This window comes from Pongo pygmaeus, chromosome 16, assembly GCF_028885625.2.
Source record: "Pongo pygmaeus isolate AG05252 chromosome 16, NHGRI_mPonPyg2-v2.0_pri, whole genome shotgun sequence".
NCBI classification, from domain to species: domain Eukaryota; kingdom Metazoa; phylum Chordata; class Mammalia; order Primates; family Hominidae; genus Pongo; species Pongo pygmaeus.
The window spans coordinates 44,418,855-44,441,406 of NC_072389.2; the positions used below are offsets into that span (position 1 = coordinate 44,418,855).

General features: G+C 38.8%; 1 long non-coding RNA gene across 1 annotated transcript in view; it reads left to right on the plus strand.

The window, feature by feature from the left end:
• Positions 1-19,489, plus strand: part of LOC134738282 (uncharacterized) — a 28,028-nt gene extending 8,539 nt beyond the window's left edge. The window contains exons 3-4 of the long non-coding RNA XR_010123944.1: positions 6,267-6,527; positions 14,179-19,489. This is a non-coding gene — a long non-coding RNA (uncharacterized LOC134738282). The remainder of the gene's footprint in view (positions 1-6,266; positions 6,528-14,178) is intronic.
• Positions 19,490-22,552: the final 3,063 nt, after the last annotated feature.

Below are 22,552 nucleotides of genomic sequence, written 5' to 3' on the forward strand. Positions count from 1 at the left end.
TTTTGACATGCTACCCGTACCTTTGTAAATAACTCCCTTTATCAAATTCTCTTTGTATTGCCTATTTTTACTATCCTGTATGTTTCTTGATAGAATCCTAATTGATAGAGTTGATAAGAGATTAAGGCTTAATCCAAAGCCATGAATAATTTCCAAAATAATATTTTGGGGTTGCTCTCATGAAGAAAAATAATAAACAATTATAATAATCCATTTTCAAATCACAGGAAGCAAATCAGAAGGGTGAGAGCAGAAGGAGAAAGGCAAGGGTTAGTGTATAAGACAGCATGTTGCAGAGGGAGTTCCCAAACGTGATACTTTCAATTTCCCTCCTGTTCCAGTGCCAAAGGTATTCGGGGTGCAAAAGACATTGGTATTTGTTGTACCCATAAATGATTAATGTTTCCTGCTGAACCAGCCTGGGCAACTTCGTGAGACCCTGTCTCTACAAGAAAAAATTAAAAATCAGCTGGGAACGGTGGCATGCACCTGCAGTCTCAGCTATTCAGGAGGCTGATGTGGGAGAATTGCTTGAGCCTAGGAATTCGAGGTTATGGAGAACTATGATGGTGCCACTGCATTTCAGCCTGAGTGACAGAGTGAGATCCTGTCTCAAAAAAAAAAAAAAAAACTTAAAAACTGATGTTATAAAAATAAACTATTTATCATGCTACATAGGATTCCCCAGGTATTTTTGTTTTTTCTCATAGGTCTGGAGATCAATCTTGGATACTGCCAAGAGATAGGAAAAACCAAACTGTTTTTCCCACTCTCACACTCACCTTTCCAATATCAGAAAGCATAGAACACTTCTAACAACAGGTGTCATACTAGAAGAGCAGGGAGTTTCCCCACACAACAAGCAACTCTCCAGCTGGACCCCAGCTGAGTGTCCTACAATTTAACTCAACTCCGATGCTATTTACCTGGCATTAGATTCCACAGGTGATATGGTTTGGCTGTGTCCCCACCCAAATCTCATCTTGAATGTAGTTCCCATAATCCCCAAGTGTCATGGGAGGCACTGGGTAGGAATGAGAAAACAGGAATAAATAGTTTACCCCCATGCTGCTGTTCTCATGATAGTGAGTGAGTTCTCCTGAGGTCTGACGGTTTTATAAGGGGCTTTCCCACCTTTTGCTCAACACTTCTCCTTGCTGCCTCCGTGTAAGGAAGGACATGTTTGCTTCCCCTTCTGAAATGATTGTAAGCGTCCTGAGGCTTCCCCAGCCATGCTGAACTGTGAGTCAGTGAAACCTCTTTTGCTTATAAATTACCCAGTCTCAGGTATGTCTTTATTAGCAGCATGATGGGTAGGAAGAATCAATATCGTGAAAATGGCCATCCTTCCCAAGGTAATTTACAGATTCAATGCCATCCCCATCAAGCTACCAATGACTTTCTTCACAGAATTGGAAAAAACTACTTTAAAGTTCATATGGAACCAAAAAAGAGCCCGCATTGCCAAGTCAATCCTAAGCCAAAAGAACAAAGCTGGAGGCATCACACTACCTGACTTCAAACTATACTACAAGGCTACAGTAAACAAAACAGCATGGTACTGGTACCAAAACAGAGATATAGATCAATGGAACAGAACAGAGCCCTCAGAAATAATGCCACATATCCACAACTATCTGATCTTTGACAAACCTGAGAAAGACAAGAAATGGGGAAAGGATTCCCTATTTAATAAATGGTGCTGGGAAAACTGGCTAGCCATATGTAGAAAGCTGAAACTGGATCCCTTCCTTACACCTTATACAAAAATCAATTCAAGATGGATTAAAGACTTAAATGTTAGACCTAAAACCATAAAAACCCTAGAAGAAAACCTAGGCATTACCATTCAGGACATAGGCATGGGCAAGGACTTCATGTCTAAAACACCAAAAGCAATGGCAACAAAAGCCAAAATTGACAAATGGGATCTAATTAAACTAAAGAGCTTCTGCACAGCAAAGGAAACTACCATCAGAGTGAATAGGCAATCTACAAAATGGGAGAAAATTTTTGCAACCTACTCATATGACAAAGGGCTAATATCCAGAATCTACAATGAACTCCAACAAATTTACAAGAAAAAAACAAACAATCTCATCAAAAAGTGGGCGAAGGACATGAACAGACACTTCTCAAAAGAAGACATTTATGCAGCCAAAAAACACATGAAAAAATGCTCACCATCACTGGCCATCAGAGAAATGCAAATCAAAACCACAATGAGATACCATCTCACACCAGTTAGAATGGCAATCATTCAAAAATCAGGAAACAACAGGTGCTGGAGAGGATGTGGAGAAATAGGAACACTTTTACACTGTTGGTGGGACTGTAAACTAGTTCAACCCTTGTGGAAGTCAGTGTGGCGATTCCTCAGGGATCTAGAACTAGAAATTCCATTCGACCCAGCCATCCCATTATTGGGTATATACCCAAAGGACTATAAATCATGCTGCTATAAAGACACATGCACACGTATGTTTATTGCGGCATTATTCACAATAGCAAAGACTTGGAACCAACCCAAATGTCCAACAATGATAGACTGGATTAAGAAAATGTGGCACATATACACTGTGGAATACTATGCAGCCATAAAAAATGATGAGCTCATGTCCTTTGTAGGGACATGGATGAAATTGGAAATCATCATTCTCAGTAAACTATCGCAAGAACAAAAAAACCAAACACCGCATATTCTCACTCATAGGTGGAAATTGAACAATGAGAACACATGGACACAGGAAGGGGAACATCACACTTCGGGGACTGTTGTGGGGTGGGGGGAGGGGGGAGGGATAGCATTGAGAGATATACCTACTGCTAGATGACGAGTTAGTGGGTGCAGCACACCAGCATGGCACATGTATACATATGTAACTTACCTGCACATTGCGCACATGTACTATAAAACCTAAATTATAATAATAATAATAAAATAAATAAATTAAATTAGCAGCATGAGAACAGACTAACACAACAAGTTAAAGACTCAGTCCCACAAGTACCACAAAACTGCTCCCACTTCAGAGGCCAACAGCCAACCCCAGGTTGTGACCTGTGTTTCTGGCCAGCCAACTATAGTTCAGGGTTCCCACAACCCACTCCTTGGGTTTTATAATTTGCTAGGGTGGCTCACCAGAATTCAAGGAAAAACATTTCTACTTTTATTATAAAGGATATTGCAAAGGATAAAGATGAACAGTCAGATGGAAGAGACATATAGGGCAAGGTATGGGGGAAGGGGCGTGGAGCTTCCATGCCTGCTCCAGGACACACCATTTGCCCAGCACCTCCTTGTGTTCAGCAACCTGGGAGTTTGCCAAACCCTGTAGTTCAGAGATTTCTGTGGCAGCTTCATTACGTAGGCATGATCAATTATTAATTCAACCTCCAGCCTCTCTCCCCTTCATGGAGGATGGTGGGTGGGGGTGAAACTTCCCATCATGGCTTGGTCTTTCTGGTGACCAGCTCTCACCCCAAAGACCACCAAAAATTGCCTCACTGAAACAAGAGACACTCCTATCACCCAGGAAATTCCAAGGAATTAGGAGCTCTATGTCAGGAACCAGGGTCAAAGATCAAATATTATAACCAAAGATGCACCTAGCACCCCTATCACTCAGGAAATCATAAGAGTTTTAAGAATACTGTGCCAGATACTAGGGGCAGAGACCAATATATATTTCTTATTATATCACAATATCACAGATACTAATTGTATATAGAAAACTTCATATTAACTCTAGAAGTTAGAAACATAACAACAGTAAGATCTCAAGAAAAATGAAAGAGACAATAAAGACAAAACCAGAAATTAAGGAATGAGAAAATAGGAACAAATGGAGTGGAAAAATAAATTCAGGACATGAATAATAAATACGAGTTTGCTCAAGAAAAAAATCAAATAATTACACAAAAGTAAAATTGTGAAAGACAGCATAATCAAAGACACAGAGGATATATAAGGAATTACTCTACTCACATAAATTGAAGATATGGGTGAAATAATTTTTAAAATTTAATTTATCAAGAAAGACTATAGAAGATGTAGAAAACCTGAATATACCACAATTCTCCGCTGATAAATTTCAGGAAGAGAACAGTGGAGAAGGTGGTAAGAAAAATATAATTATAAGCTATTATTTAATCAGACAAAAGAAAGGCAATTAGAAACTCTAGGAGGAAGAAAAAAAGAAGCTGCACTTGAAGGTTACACAAATAAAATGAACAAAAAGAGAATTTTTCGAAGTTGAGGCTTTTAACATTCTCATTTGTGTGGCATAGGTTTACAACATGGTATTACATTCCCAAATCTTCAGGTTTAATTAGCTTATCTTGAACAATAGTTTGAAATTAAAATATTACAACTTCTATTTATTGGCTTTCAATTTTCAAGATCCATGTAAGGGAAAGCACAGAACCCTTAGGTACAAAAAGGACTTTGACAGAATAAAAGTGTTGCTAGATTGATGAATTTAGAGGGGTGCTAATTACTTCTTCCTACATATCGGGAATTAAAAGATAGTATCTAAATAGCTTAGAAATAAAAGTTAACAAAATATTGAATTACTTGATTAAATTAATAAATTAATTTTTAAAAAATTAACAGTGGGAATGTGGGGAGGAAAAGGGCATGTAAATGATTTAAATTCTTACTCTTCTGTAACTAGAATGGATATTAAAAATGAATAAATCAAGAAATAGAGATAAGTGCTTATTTTCTTAGAATGATGTGTAAATGATGTTTAAATATAATAGCTTTCAGGGAGGTGAACTAAAGAGGTACAGGGAGGTAAAAATGACCTAGCCCTTTTGCTCTCCGGTCCCTTCTGCCATCCCAGGACATATGGACAGCACCATCTGTAAGGGATGAATCTTCACCAGACACCAAACCTGCTGGTACATAGATCTTGGACTTCCCAGCCTCCAGAATTGCAAGAAATAAATTTCTTTTTTTAATAAATTCCTCAGTCTCAGATACTCTATTATAGTAGCGAAATGGACTAAGACAATGGCAAAGATTTTAAAACTGCATATTAGTTGGCAAATATCAAATTATTAATTAGCAATATAAAATTATGTTGGAGAGCCTACAGGAAAATAAGAATTTTCATACACCAATAATATCAATGCAAATTTTTGGAGGACAGTTTTTGTCAAACTTTAAAAAACATGTGTTACCCGACAATTCCACAATTTTAGGAATGTGTATAAAGATAAGTGTGCAAGGAAGTTCACTGTGGTATTGTTTGCCAGTTGAAAGAAACCAAAAAACCAGAAAAGAACAACAGCAACAGGGGCAAAATAAACCTACATTGTCTCCAATAGGGTACAGGTTTAATACATTTCAGTACATTCACCCAATGGCATATTGCCTAGCATTAAAAGTAATAAAGAAAATCACACTCCGCTAGTACAAACAGCCCATAAAACACTGGTAAATAAAAATGTTTCCAGGCAATTTTGTATAATATTAACCCATTTGTGTAAAAAAATTCTGGAATATTGTAAATATATAGAAAGTATATTGAGACAAAAAATATTATTCAAATGACCAGTAAATCTAACTCTAGGGAAATTGGGGAGGAGACACTTTTACTTTTTACTTCATATAATTTTCTATCTTTATTTTTCCCAACAGCTGTTTATTACATTTTATTAAAGTATTTTTTAAAAATCTCAGTGAAGAGCTGTGAAATGCAAAATTAAACAAATTATGTTGCCTGTATATTGCTTGGCAGCACTGACCCTCCCCAGCATCTAGCACAATGACTGGCGGATAGCAAATATTCAAGCAATATTCTCTGATTAGATGATAAATGAATAAATGAAGGATTGAAACCTGAAGGATTCAGCCATGTATTTACTTTTCTCTCATTCTAAAGTCATTTTACTGTTATTAAGTTTGAGAAAAACCAATTCTCAAATAAAATGAAAACACATTTATCACCATTTATGTTTTAAAGAAAGTGTGGCTCTCAAATCCAAGCTTTTAAGTATTCATTTTTAAAAAATATTTTTGATCCTGTCTGGGTTCCCTTGCTCACAAACCCAGGTCAGGTACACACTTGAAATCCCTGGGAAATAGACTCCTGATTAAACGAAAGCCCTTAGGAAATGTTTACAAAGAGGTAGTTCAGGAGACAGAATAGCATTGGAGAAAAATTGGTCTGTTTCCATTTTAGAAGTATGCAGAGATGAGAAAGAACATGTGGCCAGTAACGTGTTCAGCCTTCTCAGTATTCATTGTTTCCTTGCAGGAGGCAATTTTAATTCAGGAGATGGAAACCAACATAATATAGATCTGTTGTGGCTTCAGCATCAGGAAACAACACACTGTTCATGACATCAAACTCCAGAGGAAGCCGGCTAAGGATGTGCTTGTTTTGATGTGACATGTGCCTACGATGATTAACTCTCGTGCTCCCACAATCTCTCCAGAGCCACAGACTTGGTCCTTCCTCGCCTGTAAACAGGATCAGGATGCATCCTGGAGTTCAGCCAAGGGCATCTGGCCTTGGGTAAGACGGACTCCACAAAACACATACATTGTTTCTGGCAAGGGAACCAGGAGGGAAGGAAAAGGAGAGAAGGAAGGCAGCATGGGACACTGACATCTATTCACTTATGACAAATCACATCAGATGCAACTGTGCACATGCAACTCAGAGGGAAAAGGTAGGAATAGGCCCATGGAACACATTCACCTTCTACATGGTCAACAGCTTTGGGAAAGCAATACAGCCAAGTGCCTAGTGAGATAAAGGGAAAAGCATGTAAAATGAATGAAATGTTGACTGCAATGGAAGACATTTTAGACTGTTCTTGTTACATAACAAAGAGAGGGAGGAAACCGTGCTGGGAGGAGACATTGGGAGAGACCTGCCAAGAGAACTCCAAATGCATATTCAAATGGTGTTTCAAAGCACTTCTTCGGGCTTAAGTCTTTTTACCTATAAGATGGATTTTAATGTTTCCATTAAAAATGGAAACTGTATTGATTAGATATATGTTTTTAAGTGTTATTATTAACAGAAACAAGTTTTGTTCCAGTACCCAGGGTGGGGTGCAGTGGCACAATCACAGCTCACTGCAGCCTCAAACTTCTAGACTCAAGACATCATCCCGTCTCAGCCCCCTGAGTAGCTGGGACTACAGGTGCGTGCCACCATGCCAGACTAGTTTTTTTAAAAAATTCTGTAGAGACGGAGCCTTGATAACTTGTGCAGGCTGATCTCAAACTCCTGGCCTCAAGTGATCTTCCTGCTTTGCCCTCCCAAAGCACTGAGATTATAGGCCTGAGCCACCATGCCTGCTTAATTATCTTTTTCCCAGTCACTGGCCAGGCCGCTTTGTAAAAAAGAAAAAAAAAAAAAGTAGGTCAGTATATTAACAAACATTGTAGGTCTGTCTTGCTTTAAAAAATTATACTTCTAAAAGAAGAAAATTATTGTCATCCTGGAAATTGGTTCCAGAAGAAAAGAGAGAGAAGTTATGGGGGCAAATGACAACTGCCAGAGGCAAGGTGATGTCCTATTTATGTCGGAGAATGAAATATTTGTACTGTGCAATAACAGCCAAAAATTCAATTGGAAAAGCGTAGCCTTTGACATGAGTAACTGGTTTGGCGGACTTTTTCTGAGATTGAGATGACCGTGCAGGACAGTATTGGGCATCAGGTAAACACCTCCTTAGATATGTGACAATCAGTGAGAGATGGGACTGGGCAGAAATAAAAGTAGACTCAGAACTTCCTGAGTTCTATCTATAAAAGCCTAAAAGCATTGCTTAGGTGCTAATCAGTCTAATAATGTATATGCTACTTGTACCTTCTTGTACATTTAGTATCATGAGGATTAGTTACTGCTGTAAGTTTAAAAATGTGATTGTTGGAAGAGAGATTGCAGGTAAGGTCTGGCAGTAAGGGGACAGTGGGCAAGACAGAAACCAGAACACCCACCTTATGACCCTGACCAGTGGGCTTCCTACAACATTCACTTAAGCAAATTATCAGTGATGCAAAACTGAGTCCCTCTTATATGCTACCGTTTATGCAGGATGAACTTCTAAATCTAGGTTCTCATCTTTCTGTGCCAACAAGTGTGTGCGAGTGGAAAATATTCTAAGATATTACTTTTTGTTTTTCTATCTGAATTTCCCCTTCCCCCTTAATCAGTCTAACAGCAGGCTTTGTGTTTCAGTGCCTCAGGGAGAGATGTGACTGAGCAGAAATAAAAGTAGCCTGCAAAACTTCCTGAATTATATCTTCAAAAGCCTAAGCTCATTAAGGAAGAGAGAGTTTGGAGAAAATAGCATGGAGGTTTGAAAAAAGCAGATGAGAGACAGGAGTTTTGCCCTTCAACTAACAGAGAGGAATCTCCTGCCAGAGGCAGGGTTGCAGGACTCGGGCCTCTTCTTGGTGTGGCATATTCCCAGAATTGATCCCCAGCTGTCTCTGGGGGATGAGTCAATGGCCACTGAGAGTTCCTGCCTTCAAGAACATTCCTGTGTGTTGAGAGTGGCAGGAGCAGCGGAGATCCCCAGGCCTGAAACGTGATGTTGATAGGGACCACAGAACACAGTAGCCGGGAGAGTGCACAGGGCATATCCAGCACCCCGATGCCTGATGCTTGGCCATGGGCGATTCTGCAGCATTGGCATGACATCCATCAGAGTGGTGACAAAGACTCTCTCCTTGACCAAACTCTAGTCAGGCCCCTCTGAGCCCTCTTCTCCACTAGACTTCAACTTCAGCCTATAAAAACTACAGAAACTACAAAAACTACTCTCAATATAAATGATTTTGTCCATAGCCCCTGGTGCGCGCGCACACACACACACTGACACACGCTAGCATAGTTTCTAACAACTCAACCTCACGTCCCTAGAATGACAGCTCTACCTCCTTTAAATTCCTGCCTGGGAAAGCCCAAGGCTGCCAAAAGAACTGACTGCTTCTCCAATACCTGAAGATGTGCTGGTGTTGTCTCCCCATCTCCTAGTCTCTGTAGGAGGTTAGGAGCCTACTTTCCATAAGTGCCAGTTAAGAAAGCCAAATGACCTAATAGCATTGACAGATTTGCCTTCCTGCTTTTTGAGAATTTCCACTTCCCTGATTCTACTCAAGTCCCCACTGTTCCCGTGTCCTACTTTCTCACTCTCCCCTTAAGAACACCACACTCAATCCCATTACTGGGTATATACCCAAAGGATTATAAATCATTCTGCTATAAAGACACATGTATGTTTATTGCAGCACTGTTCACAATAGCAAAGACTTGGAACCAACCCCAATGCCCATCAATGTTAGACTGGATAAAGAAAATGTGGCACATATACACCATGGAATACTATGCAGCCATAAAAAAGTATGAGTTCAGGTCCTTTGCAGGGACATGGATGAAGCTGGAAACCATTGTTCTCAGCAAACTAACACAGGAACAGAAAACCAAATACTGCATGTTCTCACTCACAAGTGGAGGTGAAAAATGAGAACATATGGGCACAGGAAGGGGAACCTCACACGCTGAGGCCTGTCAGGGGGTGGGAGGCAAGGGGAGGGATAGCATTAGGAGAAATACCTAATGTAGATGATGGGTTGACAGGTGCAGCAAACCACCATGGCACATGTATACCTATGTAACAAACCTGCACATTCTGCACATGTACCCCATAACTTAAAGTATAATAAAAATAAAAAATAAAAAAATTAAAAGAGTATAATTGAATTGTTTGTAACACAAAGAAAGAATAAATGCTTAAGGTGATGGAGACCCTTACTTACCCTGATGTGATTATTATGCATTGTATTCCTATATCAAAATAGCTTATGTATCCCATAAATATATACACCTGTGTACCCACAAAAATTAAAAATTAAAATAATTAGAAGCTAAAAAAAAAACCCAATCACCTCTACACGAATCAAAGTTGAGCTTAGTTCACACTGGGCACTCTTCCCTATTTTAATAGTTATTACTGATTAAAATCTGTCCTTACTGCTTCAACTAGTGCCTGGGTTTTATTTATTTTGACAGACGTGACACCAAAAATGACTGAGGTAAACTGGATTCAATCTACTACCAGATTCCCATCAATTTAGCCAGACAAAAAGAACCAGATGTGAAATTAAGTTGATTTTTAGAAAACAAGTACCTGTGTTATTCTTTGGCACCCCGATCCTGTAGACTGAGACTCATACCCCACAACTGATATGCTAAGAAAATGAGTACTAATATTACTATTCAGCTTGTGGAAATGCAATTAAGAAGACAATTGGATGGAGAGAAATTATACTATGTGAAGCAAACTAAATTCAAAGATGACTTTTATATGAGCTGTACCAGTGGTCCCCAGCATCACTGATAAATAATGGCAGCCTAAAACCTCCATCAATGATAGCAGAGAAATTAATGATCCATTAAATCAGCATGTGCATTCTACCTTTGGAGAAAACTTTCATTCTCATGAATGGGATCCATACCATTAATATGAGCCTCTTACAAGTCCTAGGATAAGAGATATTTTGTTGGTGTTTAAATATTGTATTTTGATGGTGGTCAGGTTGTCTGAAAACTGTGAATTCCTTAGGGCTTTCAGGACATGTAAAAAATGCTGAAACACATACTTAAATGTATATCTTGTTATATCTTAAGATCTTGGACAATTAGGAGGGCTGCTTGGGAAGCTCTTTTTAAATATTCTCAATGCTCTTCCTCTGCAGAAAGAACCCCAAGGTCCTTCAAGGACAATAAGACGAAAAGGATTTGCTTCTGTGGCCTTTCTGTCCAACAGACAGGAGAACATTTTAGAACTTAAAGCAGACATGATTTAACAACATTACGAAATTTGGTTATGGAAGGAAAAGCTGGGTTTCTACTCCATCCCTTGAAATCCAGCCTTTTCACACATGCATTCTAGCTTTCCTAAACAATTCAAAGTGAAACTTCTTTTTTTTTTTTAATCCATTCCTGGTCAGTGGAAGGACTGAATCATTCTGAGACAGAGTCAGGTAAGTTCACTTTGTAAAAGTGAACTGTCTTTTACAAAGATGATTAAGAGATATTTATCATGTATTTGTCAAGTTTCTTTATGCTTCAGAGCCCAATTCAGCCGAAGCCTATCTTGATCAATATAGTTCTTAAAAATAGATCCAACATTGATATGGTTTGGCTCTGTGACCCCACCCAAATCTCATGTCCAGTTGTAGTAACGAATGTTGAGGAAGGGGCCTCGTGGGAGGTGACTGGATCATTGGAGCAGATTTCCCCCTTGCTGTTCTCATGACAGTGAGTGAGTTCTTATGAAATTTTGTTGCTTGAAAGTGTGTAGTACTTCCTTTACCCTCTCTCTCTGCCACTCCACTATGTGAAGAAGGTGCTTGCTTCCCCTTCGCCTTCTGCCATGTTTAAAAGTTTCCTGAGGACTCCCCCGCCATGCTTCCTGTGCAGCCTGTGGAACTATGAGTCAATTAAATCTCTTTTTTTCATAAAGTACCCAGTCTCAGGTAGTTCTTCATAGCAGTGTGAGAATGGACTACTACAAACATTTAAAATGTTTATTTTAAACATCTAGATTTATGACTTTGAAAAAAAAAATCAGGAGATCCAACAAAAGGAAGTAGCAGCCCATCCCTCAGATGGAACGCATGACTTCTAATTTACCACAGACCAGGACACTTCCTAATGCTTTCCAGCCATGACACAAAGCCACTCCCTCATAGTCATCATTGGCTAGGCCCCTTGCACATGAGGTTAACCTGGTGTGGTAGTATCTCCCCCAAGGACAGGCCAGCACTCAGGAACTACTTCCTCCCCACAAATGGACTCTGCTTTAATCTACTTCATAGTCCCAATACAGGTAATAAAAAAGGGTCTTTCTAGCTGCCTTAAGAAAATGAGACACACATGAGGAGAGGGTTATTTAAAAATTGTTTTTGAGCTTTAGGTTGGCTTAGCTTTCCTGGAATGTCTAATTTAGCTCAGGAAGTGCCTCCAACATTTTTAAGAATATCAAGGACAGAAAAGCTCAACTCAGCCATTTCCAGGGCTCTACGTATCCTTCAGGCTCCTTACAGGGATCAGGGAGACTGCACTATCCCAATAGGACCCCAGGAGGCCTGTCATCCTGCCGTGGAGTTACCACTTGTTCCCTGGCTGATAAGAGACTGCATTGAAGTATTAGTAGAATTTTCAGAGTCCTAAAGAACTGGGAGAGTATTCCCCTCGACTCTGTAGCACATCAGTGAGAGGGGTGGGTATGAATAGAGTTTGGAGTTCTAAAGACCTTGATTGAAAACTGACTCAGCACTTTTAGTTGGGTGACCTTGGGGAAGTCATTCTTTTTGAACATTGGTTTAAATTATTTTGTAGTGTGGTGGAGGAAAGGGAGAGAGAAATTAAACAAATGAGTAAGATTTCTGAGTTTCAGTTTCCCCAAATCAATAAAATAATAATATACATATTATAGAACTCTTGTGAATTCAAATGCATCTATAAAGTGCCTAGAACAGAGCCTAAATCACAACTCAATAAATTATAGTTCTTATTTATGTTATATACTTTAATTCCTGAATGAATGTAGAAACGTGAATTCTATAACTTCTTGAAGTCTGATATGGTTAGGCTTTGTGTCCCCACCCAAATCTCATCTTGAATTATATTCCCTATAATCCCTACGTGTCAAGGGAGAGACCAGGTAGAGATAGTTGGATTATGGGGGCAGCTTCCCCCATGCTGTTCTTGTGATAGTGATTGAGTTCTCACGAGAACTGATGGTTTTATAAGGGGCTCTTCCATGATTGTAAGTTTCCTGAGGCCTCCCCAGTCATGCTGAACTGTGAGTCAACTAAACCTCTTTCCTTTATAAATTACCCAGTCTCAGGCAGTTCTTCATAGCAATTTGAAAACAGACTAATACAAAGTCCCATCCAAGTTCCTGGCTTACTATCTTTCTAGGTCAGAAAACATCTGACCTTATACTTCTTTTCTTCTTTATATAAACTGAGAATCATTCATTTAATCGGTGAATTTGTAGCACTCATTAAACCAAAAGCACAGTTGGGAATATAATATTGAGCATAGAAAGGATAATCAGACAGGGATCTGTAATAAATACACCTATTCCTCTATTCCTTGCTTAAAACCTTTAATTCATTACTGAAAACTTGGTAACCAATTAAAAATTCATTAAATAAAATCTTCTATTTGACAGAAAAAATAATATGGTCCATCTCAACATAATATTTCCAAATAAGTATCACAGATAGAAAAATAGATCAACTGAAGAATGTTTGAAGATTTATATAACTAATAATTATTTAGAAGTAAATAAAAGAAGTTTGTAAATAAAATGTAATAGCATGTAGGTTTATTATGCTCACCAAATAACACACACATACAGAGAGAGCAAGAAGAGAAAGAACGAGAGAGACAGAGAGACTTGACGGTGAAGGAAAAGTCATTTTTGTGGAAGGCATATTTTTTCTCCTATATCATTTTCTTCTCCAGTTTTTCAATGTTTGCAGGGCTTATAGTCACGTTGTATCCAAAATGCCTTCAAAATAAAGTTATAGTATTAGAAAAACACAAAAGTACTTCAAAATATGTGGAAACAGTACATGTAAACAACAGATCAAAATATCTTAAAAGAGGTTACCTCTTCATCTTTCTCAGTTACTGTACACAGGCAACGTAGAACATTCGGTTATGTGGTATACAATTCAAATTTGTTCCATGTGATATTCTCTGATTAGAAACTACTGTGTTGAGTGTGTCTTTCTTTGAAATCATGTTGTAATACTAATTTTATTGTGTATTTTGTAAATTTTTGATTAATAAGTTCTTATGCCATGAAAAGAAGTTGTCTTGAAACTGGCATCATTTTCCAAGTCATTATGGCAAACAATTAACCAAATAGGTATGGGGGGAAAGTCAGTAGAGCAGCAGAAGCAATATATCATTCCAGCCTGCTTCTTACTGGCATGCTCCCCTCTCCTATGCACAGGGCAGAGAGGTCTGGAGCTGCATTCCCTGGTTGTACTGCCCACCAAGGCTGAGCCAGGGAAAGCAGCCCACTGAGGCCCATGAGGTCTGGATTCTTCATCTCGTCAAATGTCAACACCCTCATAAATGTAAAACAGACTCCAATTCTTTTCATTTTTCTTGATTGCAGAAGAAGAAAGTTCCTCTGAGATTAAGACTGAGAAAGGTCTTAAAAGCCAAGACTCCAAATGGCATCAGGAAACCCAGGCTCTTCAAAATATGCAGTGAAAAATGAAACCCTTGCAAGACGAGACATTTGATAAAGAAGAAAACATCAAATTTTCTTGAAGCTTTCCTCTCACTGTAACTCTGCCTCCTTGGATCGAAGCTACGGAGAAGAATGCAGCCTGCGGGTGCTCATGCCTGAGAATCATCTCCCCTTCTCCACCTGCTGAGCTATGTCTAAATAGACATCCTCTACCTTTGACCCAAAACTTTCTGTTCCTGAAGAGAAAGAACATTCTTGTCATATCAAGAGTTCTGGGATATTCTGGGAGCAGTTTAGAGCTTTCAATCAGTATAAAGTTTCTCTTCTCATGAAAAGATCTTGCCACAGGGGATGAGAAACAAGCTATTGAGCATCTAATATATGTGTATACCATGCTAATCAATTTTACATACTTCATTCTATTTAATTAACAGAACCACCCTCCAAGGAAGTCTTAACCCCCTCAATTAAGTAGATTAAAAACAAACGTCTTGGAGAAGATAAGGTGATTGAGCTTGTAAGACAGCCATGCCTTTTGCACTAAACTACACAGACCTAACCCCTGTACATATATCTGCCTTCCATTCCCAACATCTCTTGGTAGGGGTCTTCCAGGGATCTCCTAGAAATGTACTTAATAATTGGTTCTTCCATTATTTTTCCACCATTGAACTTGAAGAAGATGTGACTGGGGAATAAAGGTGAAGCCAAGCATGAGAAGGTAGATCTGAAACAGGAATGTTAGACATGGAATACAAGAGGAAGAGCAAGAGTAAGCAAGATAGATAATCCTGTAATCCTTCACATGGGAGGAAAGGTTGTAGTAACAACTCCATTCTAACAAGCACAGATAGTACACAGGTTGTTTTTCATTAAACTTGTGAGAGAAAGAGACACATCTCTAGATATATTATTGGAGTGGTTAAAAATGTCTTCATGAAAACAGAACTGAAAGCCTAACACATTCACGCCTAGGCCAAAGAATGTCTAGATGAGATGGCCACTGTGAGATAAACTGCAGTCTTCCACAGTGGACTATGTTTGTCCTTTATTTAAAAAAAAAAAAAGAATCTAATATGGGTGTTTTTTTTTTCCTGTACTTATCCTTACTGACATTTTTACAACAGGTTTTATGTGGTTATCTGCTTATTTATAATATACACACGAATAATTCATTTCCTCAATGCATCTACATTCCTTAAAAAGCCACATGTACTATTAAAACGTTAGTCATCGGTTTTTCATGGTTGATAAAGCCACTAACAATGAGTTCTGATGAGATAGAATCACCTGTGGCACAATTTCCCCAAATGTTTCTCAGTAAAGCACATTCACCATATACAGATTGTAGTAACAGACTCAGAGCAAAATAATATTGCAACTGTTACGTTTTCCAAGGAACTGAATAATTGTTTTACCTAAGTAAATGAGTAACATTGCCCAGTCCTGGAGATTAAAATTTTCCAAATTCATTCTGACTCAAAATTGGCAAATATGTATATAAAAATAAATTTAAAATGTGCACATATTCATTACAGTCTTTAAAAATTGCACTGGGTAGAAGCAGGACATGAAGTGTGGCCCAGTAGTCTAGATTTCCATTTATTTAGGAGAGGGTTTGCCGTGATCTAGCATGGGAGCTACAACCTAACAAAACCAGATCTGTTAGAATGCCTTGGCACAAGCTTTGTCTAGCTATTGGTAAAGCCAAAACATCTCAATTTCAGCTTTTCCCATTCAAACACTACCTTTAGTTAGATTTATTAAAGGCAAGAGTTAACTACATTGTTTTAAATGTAGAAGACTAAGGCTACAACCTATGTTGTGTAGACCCCCAGAGAAAGAGTTTAGGTCATTTTGTTGTTGCTGTTGTCCTTAACGACATGCCAACTGTCAGATCCCAAGGCTGTGAGATGCTCTCCAAGGGAGTGAGAGGGAGGTGAGGTGGTGGGGACTGAATAGTGGGCCAATGAAAACCTAACCAAGTGCCATGTTGGCACCTAGACTGGGGCCAATTCTGTGGGTGTTGGAGGAGGGATTGATAGAAACAAGAGAAAAAATAAAACTCCACCTTCTTCAGACCAGTAAAAGTTAAAAGCTTGTAACACTGTCACCCCATGGAAGTCAACGGATAGTGGACCTTCAGATGGTTTTGCTGAAAGGAGATGACGAGGAAGCAAAACTAATAGTGAAGACATAAGACACCATGCTTGTTTTTGTCTCTCTCCCATAAGACCCAAGGAGAACAGGACCAAAGCCCTGAGGAAAGAGGTCAAACAGTGCTTCCACTGAAAAGAGAGAAGGATTCTTCTCCTACAAGGTAGTCTATTTTTATTCCTCATTTACACACTTAGAGTTTATTGTTTTAAGTTAAAATATACAATGAATCCTTCATTTGAAGGCACACTAATTGGTCAGTATTCACTGTTTAAAATTTTTTCATCTTTTTCTAGTAATTTGTTATTGTGGTAAAATTGCATAACATTAAAATTACATTTTTACCACTTAAAAGTATGCAGTCCAGAAGCATTAAGTACATTCACATTGTTGTATAAACATCACCACTATCTATGTCCAGAACTTTTCATCTTTCTAAACTAAAACGCTGTGCCTACTAAACAATAACTTCATATTTCCCTCTGCCCCCAGCCCCTGCCAACATTTATTCTACTTTCTGTTCCTATAAAATTGGACTACCCTATGTACCTCACATATGTAGAATCATACAGTATTTGTCCTTTATGTCTGTTTTATTTCACTTAGCATAATGTCTTCAACATTCATCCATGTTGTAGCATGTGTCAGAATTTCATTCCTTTATAGAGCTGAATAATAGGAGTATTCTCCTTCCTATAAAAATATATCTTTACCATTTATCTGTTCTCTGCCCTTGAATATGTCAATAAATCTTTCTTAGCCTCAGTTTCTTCATCTGAAAAATGGAGAAAATAAATTACCTACCTCACTAGGCCTTTGTTAAGGATTAAATTAAGTAATTCGTGTTAATCATTAGCACAATACTTAAAAATACATAAGGGCTCATCAAGAGGCAGCATTTATTGTTGATGTTGTTATGGTTGTTGTTACCATTGTTATTATTAGCTTAGAAGTTGTCACAAGTTTTTTTTGTTTTTTGTTTTTATTTTATTTTATTATTATTATACTTTAAGTTTTAGGGTACATGTGCACAATGTGCAGGTTTGTTACATATGATATATACGTGTGCCATGTTGGTGTGCTGCACCCATTAACTCATCATTTAGCATTAGGTATATCTCCTAATGCTATCCCTCCCCCCTCCCCCCACCCCGCAACAGTCCCCAGTGTGTGATGTTCCCCTTCCTGTGTCCACGTGTTCTCATTGTTCAATTCCCACCTATGAGTGAGAACATGCGGTATACTATGCAGCCATAAAAAATGATGAGTTCGTGTCCTTTGCAGGGACATGGATGAAACTGGAAATCATCATTCTCAGCAAACTATCACAAGGACAAAGTCACAAGTTTTTAAAGCAAGAATATAACACTGCAGAATTTTGCAAACTCTTTTAGCAAAACCATTGGCTTCCTAATGGTCAAATAAATGTATCCGTGCATTTGGAACACCACATAAATTGGTAGACTTTTGAGCCTAGAAATTTCCCTAAGACATGGTGACAATATTAGATGATCACTAACAAAGTTAAATAGCCTCATGGAAGTTCTATTAAACACCTATAAATATGCAAGAAAAAATAAACTTCCTGAAAGAATGAAAGAGCTACCACAAAATGTTTCCAGTTCCTGAGTAGAGGCAGGTGAATCAGGTAAGGATGAAGTTGATTGTGCATGTCTGCCTCCATCTTTGAATCATGAGGTAATTGGGTGTATTCATGATAGGAATTTTTCTTTCTCCAGCCAAAACCAAGCTGGTAATTACAAGTGCCCAAACCACAATCTGGACACAGCCTGTGACACAATCTGGACACAGCCAGGTCTGAGATCAGACTTGGAAAGGCCCTTCCCTCCATCTGAAAAATGCCTTTGCTAGTCAGAAGAAGCTAACAGGGAGAACACCACCACATTCCCTGATCTTCCATGGGATCCTCAAGACCAGGGGCACCAGGGGTGTCCTTGATTACATTGTTCAGGAAACCAATGAGGGAACGTCTTGGCTTCTTTATAGAAACTACATAATATAGAAGAAAAAAGCGAAACACAGCCAACAAACAAAAATTCTGATAAGTCCTTTTGAAGGACAATACACAAAAGCTCAGTTGAAGCTTCCACACATAGACATGCATTTTTCATTTTTCTTCTTGGAGATGAACTTCTATGTGTCTACTTTATTTGTACTTGGGCTCCAAAATCATGTATCCTTTCCTCTTGCTGTAGGCAGTTACATGACGTCTTAAGACTACTTGGGCTGTCATAACAAAAATACAATAAACTGGGTGGCTTCAATAATAAACATTTATTTCTCACAGTTATGTAGGCTAGAAAGTCCAAGATCAAGGCACAGGCAGACTCCATGTCCAGCGAAGGCCTATTTCCTCGTTCACACATGGCTGTCTTCTCACTGTGTCCACACTTGGCAGAAAGGTGAAGGAGCTCTCTGGGGTCTCTTTTATAAGAGCACTAATTCCAATCATGAGGGCTCTATCTTCATGGCTTCATTACTTTCCTATCAAGAGTCCCTACCTCCTGATGCCATCACCTTGGGCGTTAGGATTTTGCCATATAAATTTGGGGGACACAAACATTTGGTCCATAACAGGTGGCATACTATTTGAAAGTAGAGCTGTATTTATCTAAATATTACTTGGTGGACAGATCAGAGAGGGAGTATCATACCTAGCACCCTGGCCCACAGAAGTTTTTTCCAAAGGTTTATGTAAAACTCTGAAGTGAAAAATTCCAAAAATTGTTTAAACAATAGTCACTTGATTTCAGACAGTATGCAGACTTTCAAGAAGAATAACTTGAAGCTTCCATTCTGACATACTGGTTAAGCTCTCCATCTCACTGTCTTAGGCTTAGCAGCACCCCCTTGCCAGTTGTCATTCCTGTGACTGCTAGCTCCGAAAGGAAAAGGCGGGAGATGAGGATTCTGGTCTAAGGGTGAAAGAATTATGCAAAGTTTCTTGCCTCAAAGGACACAGGAATTTTGTAATTCTTTTGAACACTTTTACCAAATGTCAAATTTCCCCAAAGCTGGATGAAGAAGGAAGGGAAAAGAACTGACATTTATTTGAGCTAATACTCTGTCATGCATTATGCCAAGCAATATGCATGGCAATTTTGTTGATAAATCAGAGGAATTGACAAATCAGAGAAATAAAGTAGCTTTCTCAAGATTACACAGTCAGTAACCCCAGGTCTGTTTCCCTTGAAATCTTCTCTATACTCCATTATACCCTAAAGCTTCATCCCTATAGCTTTTCTGAATGTCAGATGCAGAAATGTCTCTATTTGTCTGAGATCTCTTAGGTAGGTAAGACATTGCCTTACTAAATATATGACCTCATTCAGGATGTGCCAGGAGGCTGCCAAGGCAGCTGGAATAGTGAGAGTGAGGGCAGCCATATTTCCTTGATCACACCGAAACCCGCTCAACCAGACATCTCAGAGTGGGAAACAACATCCTGATTTCTGAAAAATAATCAATGGTGACACAAGATAAAGGCAAACATTTGGGTTGGCATCAGCCATTAATATGATTCCTGATGGACAGGGCCATCTGACTGTGGGAGGGGTTACTTTCTCAATCTCTTGTAGGGTGATGGCACAATGAGAGTGAGTGACATGTACCTCGATTATATTTGCCTCCCTTCATGCCCACGTGAAAGCACTGGTCTTTTGTTTGGCATTAGTACAAATCCTCTGTCTCCCCCATAACTCCTAGGTATCAATCATGAGTTAATAGAAGTGGGATCCTCCAAAGGTCACCTTGGCTTTCCCCACAGTCATCCACCTGTTCCACCTGTTTCAACAGGTGTACTCACTGCAAGCATAGAAGACATCTAAGGACTTTAGAAGTGAGGTAGCCACCCAGGACACCAAGACACCTCCCCCAAGAAATGACTCCATTTTTACATTTTCATATAATGTTCTTTTTACAAGAGGATCTTTGTAATTTACTAGACCCTTTTCTTTCTCAAAATACATGAGGATACCAGAGGAATTATCTTCTGACTTTCATTTTGACCCTTTCACCTACAAACTTGATTGGATCTGCCTAATCTCTGAGGAACTTGCTAAGCTCTGGTTGTCAATTTATATGGCCAGATTGACAGAAAGTATGAAAGTCCTGTGGAACTATGTTTACTTTCACACATGAGCCAGTGAGGTAAGCCAATTCATCGGGTGATGCATTGATGGCTCTTCTTGGTCCCCAACCATGCATGTAATAATACGCATGGTTTGTATTCATTTTCAACTGACTTGACTCATCAAATTAAAACATATTCCATGAAAATAGTTCAAAGAAATGAGATAATGTTAATGAAATAAAAACACTCATTCAGAATAACTTTTTTCTTCGTCACCACATTGGCTTAATTAGACAGGAATGGGTCCTACTTTGATTTTGTAAATGAGGAATTTAAGAAACAGCAGTAATAATAATTACTGCAATATTTTCAGCCTTTCTAGGTTGTAAATTCCGAGCACTGTAGTTATTTGCATTCAGCCCTCACCTAAGGTTGTCTCAGATGCCTGTGGTTTACATATCCCCAGTAGGGGTACCTTCCATTAAACTTAACTCACATCTAAAGCCTTCCCAACTTTAGATGAGTAGTGAAAAGCTGCCCTTAGCCTGTCATTGAAATGCCTTCTACTACCAGGGCAAGCTTTTAAGTGAGGGTCTTGATAAGAGCATTCCTCCCTGAGATGATCACTCCAAGACTTGGAGTAGGAAAGGAAATGAAATCCCAAGTTGCCTTATCCACCTCCTAGCCCCTCCTCTTGGCTCATCACAGTAGACTTCTATCTCCCCCAATTTTTTTACGCACATGAACAGGGTCTGTAAACATAAGTTGTCGCCTCCTGCATTCCTTTGACAATCACCATTTCTTCTAGGAAAAACTGTTCCTGCTCCACCCAGGAGGGGTTAGGTGCGCCTTCTCTATACCCTAACAGCAGCCTGCATGTATTTCTATTATGTCATTTGTTAAACTATCATGAGTTTGTTTTTTATAAATTATAAGAAGCTTTTCATTAATATTGATAAATGTGCATATATTATGGGCTTTATACCTTTGATGATACCATGTTCTTCTATTATTTGGTGGTTTAGAGATTCATAAAATTCAGTCTTAGCTATTTAAACTTGTCAAGAAATGTGCCCTTGGTTGATGGTAGGTAAAGAAGTTGCAAACTTGGTATCAGTAAGTCGTAAAACCTGGGTTATTCTGACCACTGTATTATATTTCTGCTGCTGAATAACAAATTATGCAAACAATGCAAACTTGAAACGATAGCCACTTATTATTGCACAGAATTCCAGATAAGCTCAGCTAATTCTTCGCTCAGAGTCTCACGCTCAAGGTATCAGCCAGCTGCCATTCCCATCTGAGTCTTGGGGACTTCTTCCAAGCTCACTGGTTGTTGGCAGAATTCATTTTCTTCTTACCCTTTCCAAGTGGGTTCTCCATCTTCAAGCCAGCAATGGTAGTTTGAATTATTCTTATGCTTCAAATCTCTCTGACTCCCTCGTCTGCTGCCAGCCAGAGAAAAATCTCTGCTTTTAAAAGCATGATTAGTTTTGCCTACCTGGACAATTTCCCTTTCACCCTCAAGTTCAGGGGCCTTGGAAGTCATCTTAAAATTATGCCTTTTACAACCATGACTCTGGCACTTTTGATCAAATATTTCTGCATTCTTCATCTTTTTGTCTATAACAAGGATATGATTTTCTACCAGGGATGTTTAGAATTGAGAAATGCAACCCGAAATGGTCCTGAAGTAGTCAGAGAATCACTGAACCAAATGGAATCAATCCCACAGTCTTGACTTCAGAGGAAAGTGTATGCTAACCAAACGAGCAAACCAGTCATCTCTACTGGGGAAGTAATAATAGAGGTGGCCCTGATTTCTGAAGTCATGCCAATGACTCCACTAAAATATTTCATTGTCCCAATAAAGTAAGGTTGTGACCACCATCTGAGTTGCTGCTGTCAAAGCACAACTTCAGTTATACTGTGCAGACTAGAATTTCTGAGCTCAATATTATTAAGCTGATTTTCTGATTATAATGGAGTCCAATTTCAGCTATTTCTCTATGCAGTTCCTATTTATTTTTATAAAAGTATATCAAT